Here is a 9,571-nt window from a genome sequence, read left to right on the forward strand (position 1 = left end):
ATGAGCCGGGGCCCTCCTACGCGCCCATCCAGCAGGCGCCCGACACCGACGTCGTGGACATCTCTGATGATGAAGATTAGCTAGGGTAGCACGCAGGGTTTCTTTTGCATGCTTTGTATGGATTTATGGGTTAAACTATGAAAGACTCGGATGCAGAATGACTAATTTCAGGCGTGACCGGTCACTGTCCACGGACGCGTCCGGTCACGTCTGCAGGCGTTTGAAGGGCTAGATTTGCAAAGTCAGGCTGTAGATACTCTTACGTATTAATAAATTGAAGCCCGGACTCAAGAGCTAGGCAGAAAGATATCAAGTTTTAATAGAGAATCTGCTAGACCAGGAGGAGATCCCCTGATACAAAGGGGTCGAGCAAACTAGCTTTTACATAATGATCATAACACATAACATTTTCATAATGCAGCGACGGCAAGGAAGAAACGGAATTACGTCAAAAAACTTCTCAATATTGATGGGGTCGTGCTTGAAGGTACAGATAAACTAAAAGGCCATATGTTGATTATTTCTCTAATCCACTTTCTTCAGAAGTTCCACGGTCAGATCTTGTTGTGCTATCACGAATGAGGCGGTGTGTGACACAGAACATGAACGATGCTTTATTGTCTCCTTTCACCCCAAAAGATGTTAAGAAGGCATTATTTGACATTGGAGATCTCAAAGCTCCTGGCCCTGATGGATTACACACCGTATTTTATAAAAGGTTTTGGCCAATGCTAGGGGATGATCAGATTGATGAAGTCTTACATGTGGTGAATACACGCAAGATTCCGGTTGGTTGGAATAACACTGTCATTGTTATGATCCCAAAGGTAAATTCTTCATAGAAAGTTACTCAATTTAGGTCGATTAGCTTATGCAATGTGGTATATAAGTTAATCTGCAAAATGCTAGCAGCTCGTTTGAAAGTTTTTCTTCCTGAAATTGTTAGTCCCACACAAATTGCATTTGTCCCTGGACGCCCTATCACAGATAATGTGTTGGTTGCTTATGAGAGTTTACACATAATTAAAAATAGAAGGGACGGGACGGTTGGTTTGTGTGCGGTGAAACTGGAGATGCATAAGGCTTATGACCGTGTTGAATGGGTTTTGCTGAAAGAGATCATGTTGAAGTTGGGTTTTCATGAGAATTGGGTCAACCTGGTGATGCAATGTGAGACTACGGTCGAGTATTCTGTTCGTTTTAACTCTGTTGAAACTGATACTTTCATGCCCACTAGAGGTTTACGTTAAGGAGATCCTCTACTATCATATTTGTTCCTATTATGTACAAAGGGTTTAACTGTATTACTTGCACATGAAGAGGAGACTGGGAATCTACAAGGTGTAAAGGTGTGCAAAGAGGCCCCATCAATCTCTAACCTCCTATCTGGAGATGACTCACTAATCCCTATGAAAGCACATATGGACAATGCCCAAACTATAAAGAGAATCATGGACTTATATTGTGCTGCATCGGGACAATTGGTGAGTTTGGATAGATCTAGTATTTTCTCCAGTCCCAATACTGATGTTAATATGAAGGCCCAATTTTGTGCTTTACTGGATATCATGACAGAAGAAGCAATCAATGATAAGTATCTGGGATTGCCGTCTAAAGTGGGGATGGATAACACAGATTGTTTTCAATAATTGATTTGTCATGTCATGCAGATGGTGAATGGTTGGAAAGAGAGGCAACTATCATTGGGTGGTAAAGAAATCCTTCTCAAGTTAGTTGTGCATGCTATACCATCATATGCAATGTCATTCTTTAAAATTCCTAAACAAGTTTGTAAAGGAATATCTGACTCGATGATGCACTATTGGTGGGGGGCAGAGACAAACAAAAGATAATACATTGGATGGCATGGTGGAAATTGTGGGTGCTGAATTGCAAAGGAGGTATGGGGTTTAGAGACATCCACTGTTTTAATTTGGCTCTTCTAGCAAAACAAGCATGGACGTTAGTGGATAATCCAAATTCTTTGTGTGGTGTTGTTCTGAAGGCAAAGTATCTTCCTGATAGAGATTTGCTCAATGCTAAATTAAAAAGGGAGCTTCCTTCACTTAGCAAAGTATTATGTCACGGGTGAACACTCTGAAACATGGGTGCATCTGGAGAGTGGGTGATGGACAGAAAATCAATATATGGGATGACCCATGGATTCCTGGTTCATGCAACAGAAAAGTTGTTACTGTATGTGGCAACCATATCATATGAAATGTAAAGGACTTGATTGCTACTAATACTAACCAGTGGGATGAGGAACGGGTGAGGCAAACCATCTGGCGGGTCGATGTTCACCGAATCTTAGCAATTCCGCTTCCCAATTATGATATGGAGGACTTTATTGCATGGGGTATGTGATACCTCCCAAACGTATCTACTTTTTCCAACACTTTTGCTCTTGTTTTGGACTCTAATTTGCATGATTTGAATGGAACTAACCCGGGTTGACGCTGTTTTCAGCAAAATTGCCATGGTGTTATTTTTGTGCAGAAATAAAAGTTCTCGGATTGAGCTACAAAATTTACGAAGAATTATTTCAGAATATATAAAAAATACTGGTGAAGAAAATACCAGTGGGGCCACCAGGGCGCCACAAGCCCAGGGGGTATATCTAGCCATATCTCGGGCCAGGTCGGGCCTCGGGCCAGGCCAACAAAAACCCGACGTCTATGGGACAGGCTCGAGGCCCGCCCGACAAATTCCTACGTTTTCTAGGCCCAGGCCCGGCCAGAGGCAAAGCCCAAAGCCCGGCCCGACATAAGGAAAAAAGTAGGAACATCTGTCCAGCAAAAAACAGTAGGAAAACAACAGCATTACAACACAAGTTATGATAGTAAACAACAGTACTAAACTACAACAGAACATCAGAAAAACAGCAAAAAACATAACTAGTTTTGACAGCAAAACAGTAGAAAAAATCACTAGTTTTGACAGCAAAAATCACTAGTTTTGACAGCAAAACAACAGTAGTTTTGATACAAAACAACATTAGTTTTGATAGTAGAACATCATAGCTTTATAGCAAAACAATAGCAGTCTAAACATCCCAGTTTCAACAACAGCATCTAAGCATTTCAGTTTTGACAATCAACATGTAAACATTCAAGTTTCGACAATAGCATCTGAAGCTCTAAATGTTCCAGATTCTACAAACACAAGTGCATGAATATCATTACATTCCAGAACAAAAATAAAGACTAGTAGATGGCTAGCATGCCTTCTCTGAATCTTCTCTTCTCATTGCTCTAGGAGTGTAGCAACAACTCTACAAGATGGAATGAACGGAAAGTTAGCGGTAGTATAAAGTACAACTTGACAATTGACATGAACAAAGAATAGAGATGTTACATTCTTCATCCGAAGATAAATCTTCATCATTATCTAGCACAATCACTTCTTCTGCCTTTCTCTTATTATCTACAACAATAGATTGGGTTAATTGTCATTTGGAAGTAAACACATACAAATAAGAATGTGAAATAAACAAGATGACAACATATACCTTCTTTTGTGTAGTTTGCAACGATACCAATCTTGCAAACACATTAAGGCCTCAATCGTCTTTGGTTTAAGTGAGCTTCGGTTCGGAGTTACAACCTTCTTACTCAAGCTAAAAGCGGATTCTGAAGCAACACTTGACACAGGAACTGCAAGGATATCATGTGCCATTCTTGCTAGTTGCGGATACCTAGTTGCAGACTTACTCCAAAATCCAAGATATTGGCATTTTCATTCAACCTATTCGCGGGTTCAGCCAAATACAATTCCAATTGAGATCTCTCTTCATGTGAGCTCGTGCTTTCCACATACTGATCATAGTCAGAAAAGGCACCAAGTCCACACCTGCTTGGTGATGCACTTGTTGCTAAGTTTTCGTTGACATGTACGCCACTACCATACTCATTAAATAAAGAAGTTGTTGTACTTTTAATAAGATTAATGCGCTGAAGGGCATCATCACCATCATATATCTTGGAGTAGGCATATCCTAAAAACTTGAACTTAATGCGGGGATCAAGAACAACAACACAAGACAGAAATACGCTATAGTCCGACCAATATTTCATGAATTTCTCCCTCATAACTGCCAACATTGGAGCCATGTAACTATTTATTCCAACACTAGCCTCTACAATAGCAAAATGAACAAGATAGACATTCATGAAGTACAAGTTGGCTATTGGATACTTTATTCCTAAGAAAGTTGTAGTTACCTTGAAGAAAACCTCCAAGAACTTATACATATGAGATACCTTGGCCCATTCTTCTTCGGATAGCCAAAAGTTCACCTTGAATATGTTGTCCCTCTCATAATACCAATGTAGCATGTCTCTATAGTACAAACAACAGCCAAGCATAGTGTAGGTTGAATTCCAACAGATGGGCATATCAGGTTTCAACCTTTTTGATTCTTCTAGGTTGAAAATAGTTGTAGCAGTACTATAAAACTTATGCAACCTATTGCTTGAAGCCTTTAGGTACATTATACCATCTCTAAGTTTGCCAACACACTCGTCAATCAATGTCAAACCGGCTTGAACTACCAAGTTCAGTATGTGTGCACACCAATGAATTTGGAAGAATTTACCGGACAAAGGTAAAGCACCTTTTGACAAGTGGGTACGCAAGCAAGCTATCATCCTATCATTATAGGCTACATTGTCCAGAGTGATGCACATCACTTTCTTATCAATCCTCCATTCACGGAAAGCCAGGTGGACCTCATCGATAATAGATGCTCCATCATATGGTAGATCAATTTTTTGAACCATACAATCATTGTGTTTAGTTTCCAATCAGCATCTATGTAGTGGCAAGTAATGCCAATATAGATATGCTTGGTGACTTCAAATTTCCAATTGTCGGATGTGAAACTAACTCTACCAGGGGCAGCAAGAATAATTTCCATCAATTCCTTTTTCCGGCGAAGAAACATTGCCATTATCTCTCTTTTTATTGTGTGCCGACCAATAGGCTTGAATTGTGGATAACAAGCAGACATCATTGTTCTAAATCCGTCTTCTTCAACTGTTGTAAATGGACGAGCACCGGATACAAGATAAATAGAGATCAAATTTCTAGCAACTTGAGCATAAAATCTACCATTTTTAATGTAGTTGTTCCATCATCATTTGTTTCATATTTCAGGAAAAAATTATTCATTGTCGCTTATTTAACCTTATGCTTCTTTTCAGTGTGTCTAAGGAGATGAGATGTACCATTTGACGATTTAGCCGACAGTTCTTTCTCGCAATCGTCAAATGGAGGGCGGCTGCACAAGGCGGATGCGGAAGCTCTCGGATGGCGCAGCTGCGGTCGAGGATGGAGCGCGGCGGCCGCTGTTGTGGATGTACGGCGACTGCACAAGTCGGATGCGGAGGCACTAGGGTTCTACGTCGGCGCCGCCATGTTGCGCATGAGGAGAGGATGGGGACGGGGCGTGGGAGTGGGAAAGTTAGGGCAAGCGAGGAGTGGTGGGCGAGATGCAGATCAGCGCTGGGGCCTAGCCGCCTGGGGCGCTGGGCCGCTCTTGGGATCTTCTGCGGCCACAAGAGCTCGGAGTTGGGGCGAGATGCAGATCGCAGCTGGGAGCTGCTCGGGCCGACCAAGCCTAATTTCGGGCTAATATTGAATCCAGGGCTTGGCCCGACTTGTTGTTTAGGATGCATATTGAGGCCCAGGCCCGACCCAAGGTACAAGCCCGGCCCAGGAATTTCGGGTTAGGTCAGATCGGGCCATTCGGGCCAGGTTTCCAATGGCCAGGTATACCAGGGGACGCCCCCAGGGTGTGCATGGCAGGCATGTGGGCCCCTGGCAGCTCCCGCAACCCTCGCTCGAACTCCATAAGTACCTATTCATCTAGAAAAAAGGGAGAGAAGGAATCATCACGTTTTACGATATGGAGTCGCCACCACCTCCTGTTTTTCATCAATAGGGCTGATCTGGAGTCCATTTTGGGCTCCGGAGAGGGTGATTTGACATCGTCGTCATCATCAACCTTCCTCCATCACCAATTTCATGACGCTCATTGCTGGGAGTGAGTAATTCCTTCGTAGGCTTGCTAGACAGTGATGGGTTGAATGAGATTTACCATGTAACACTACTAGGGAAAAGCCTAGCAGTAACGCGGGTCTTAGGGCTATCAGTAGCGCGGGGACCCGTGCTACTAATACGGTGCTATAGCTAACACTTATCAGTAGCGCGTTCCTACCAGCGCTACTGTTATAGCTACTTAGCAGTAGCGCCGTCCATACAGGCGCTATTGCTAATCTAACTAGTAGTAGCATTTTCTGCTGACCCGCGCTACCACTATTTTGTTTTTTAATTAATTAATTTATTTTTAGTGTACATGATGTCCATGATGAATTAATATATCATTGTGAGGAAGAAACATGGATTAGATTTATTTGGATGAATCAAAAGTTGAATTAGGACGACGATCCTACTAATTCAACTTTTGGTCACTTTTGATCCATCCACATGAAGCTAATCCGCGTTCCTTCCACATATGATATAATAACTAATCATGATCATAATAACAAATCATCATGATAATCATGATCAACATCATCATCATATTAATATAAAAACTCTTGCATCATATCATCACCAACAACACTAGCTAATAATCATCATAGTCATTACCACCAACACTATTTAATCATTATTGTCATAGTGTAGCTATCTAATCACCACCAACACTAGCTAATAATAATCATCATAGTCATTACCACTAACACTAGCTATTTAATCATCATGGTCATAGTGTACCACATCATCATCTTCAAACTCATTCTAGCTAGCTAATCACTCCTGCTGCTCTCTCTCAGGTAAAATAGCATAGAACATGTGTAGCACTCCTGCCTCATCATATTGGAGCATGCAGATGAACCTATCTCCTAATTACGGGCTGCACTTCTGATTGCTTCCCCCTAGTACTTCTCTATGATCTTTTACAATTTTGCTTTAGTCTTTGACTATTAAGACTTGCTCGCTTTTAGAAATCCTGAATGCACTAAAGTGCAATGTAGGATGTCTTGGCCATAAGCTAACCATGGACATGCGACCTTTAGTCTCGATCCAATGAGGCACAACTATCATCGGGAGTCCCTGTTGAAGAACATTGTAGTAACATACTTAGCAATGAAGTTTAGCTTAAAAATAATGTATGCAAAAGATGCACTGAGGACAAATAGTAAAAATCTTACCATCTTTCCTAAATAGATGTGACCGTAGTTCAATACAAACACTATTGGTCGCACATTTTGAGTACTAAGATTTTCAAGTCCAAGAAAATAATTTGTCTTGACAGTATCAAGATCCTCAAGCCTTGAAACATAATGACTTATCTCCTCGCAGTTTAGTTCAGCGCCGTGACGGTAGTAGGTCATGTCTACTGATACGTCCATTTTGCATCATGCTTTTATATCGATATTTATTGCATTATGGGCTGTTATTACACATCATGTCACAATACTTATGCCTATTCTCTCTTATTTTACAAGGTTTCCATAAAGAGAGAGAATGCCGGCAGCTGGGATTCTGGGATGGAAAAGGAGCAAATATTAGAGACCTATTCTGCACAACTCCAAAAGTCCTGAAACTTCACGGAAGACGTTTTCAGAATATATAAAAAATACTCAGCGGAAGAGATTCACCAGGGGGCACATCACTACAAAAAGATACACTTCCGTGATGATACGTGTTTGTCACAGTAGGTCGCGTTTTTTGTCATGCATGTACATCCATGACGACTTTATGACAGAATCAAGATAGTCATACCTGTGTTGTCGTAGAAGTGTTTCATGACATTACCAAAATTATCATCATGGAAGTGTCCACTTCCATGACGATAAATCGCGCGTCACAGAACTGCTTTCGTCAAGGGTGACTGACACGTGGCATCCACCGTAATGGAATGCCGTTAAGCTATCGGGTCAGGTTTTGGATCCGATAACCCGTTAACAGCTCCGACCAATGGGGATTTTCCACGTGTAAAATCATCATTGGCTGGAGGAAACACGTGTCGGCTCATCGTTGGGACAGATGTCATCCACTCATTGGACAGAAGGCGCCTATGATACGTCGACACGTGGCATGGCCCAACAGAGGCCCATTCCTGTGAAAAGGCCGGCCCATTTGACTTGGTCAAAAGGTGGCGGGTCGGCCCATGGAAAGCCTGTTAACAACCTGTTCGCATATAACCCATTTACAGCCCGCTAACCCAAGGCCCGTTACGCCCTATCCGAATTAGGCCCAGTAGCGTCATCTAGGGCATCCAATATGATTCTAGCCCGTTTTCACTTCTGGCGCATGTATGGCCCATGACGTCTTTCAGCCCATATGAGGACCTATGTAACTCTTGGCCTATTAACGGCCCGTGGTGAAACTGGCCCATAATGAACAGTGTATCACTTTACACCCATTAACGGCCCGTGGTGAAACTGGCCCGTAATGAACAGTGTATCACTTTATACCCATTAACGGCCCGTTATTCCGTTGGGCCGTTTCCAGCCCATGTTATCTTTCGGCCTTCTCAGAGCTCATTTATTCTTGGGCTCATTTCCAGCATTCGTTTACTTACGGCCCGTTACTATCATTTTCTGCTTGTGGGCCAAATTCCGCCTGTGGTTACAGTCGGCCCGTTTGTGGTCTGTTAATACGTTGGGCCGTTTTCATAGCATCATCAAATACGACCTATTAACGATGGCCCGTTATGGTCGGCCATGAACGGACGATTCCAACTCTAGCCCATTTATGACCATAATGCGGTCTGTTTGGCCCATGTTTGGCCAATCGATCATACGGCCCGTATAAGGCCCATTGATGATACGGCCCGCAGAAGGCCCATTGTTTCTACGGCCCGTAGAAGGCCCATTGTTTCTACGGCCCGTAGAAGGCCCACTGTTTTTACGGCCAGTAGGAGGCCCGGTGTCACTACAGTAAATATTAGCCCATGGTTATTGTGGCCTAGTTTTGAAAAATAGGTTATTGCAGCCACTAGCTAACCGCGGAAAAAGAACTACAATGACTACAAGCAAACAAATAAACAAGACAACAAGGAAATAAATAAGCAAGCAACTAACGCTAGGCTATCACGACTATTACACATATCACATCCACTGGGCATCAAAGTTCGCCACCAGTGCAAATATAGGGAACAAAGTAGCATATCATATACACTGGTTGTCAAAGTTGGCGACCAGCGCAAATAAACGCCGCAGCAAAACAAATCCAGAACTGAAACCACTTTAGAAGATCTCAAGAAACAATATCCTGGGTACCCATAATGCTGGCAAGATGCTTAGCAAGCTTATTAACTTTTTATTGTTTGGCGCTTAAATCCTCCAGCGCTTGCTGTTGCACCAGAAAATATGCATCTGGATTCTGCAGGGACTTCCTCAGTCCTTCAGCTTCCTGTCGCAACACATCTGGTCGATATTTTTCAACTTGAAGTTGAGACTCAAGAAGACGAACTGATTCAGGTAGCGAGTTCGAAGAGCTTGTGCTAGCAGTAGTGGCCAGTAACTCGAACACTACATCAAGACAGGACTTTTGTGTT

The sequence above is a fragment of the Triticum dicoccoides genome, chromosome 7A, assembly GCF_002162155.2.
Source record: "Triticum dicoccoides isolate Atlit2015 ecotype Zavitan chromosome 7A, WEW_v2.0, whole genome shotgun sequence".
NCBI lineage: Eukaryota > Viridiplantae > Streptophyta > Magnoliopsida > Poales > Poaceae > Triticum > Triticum dicoccoides.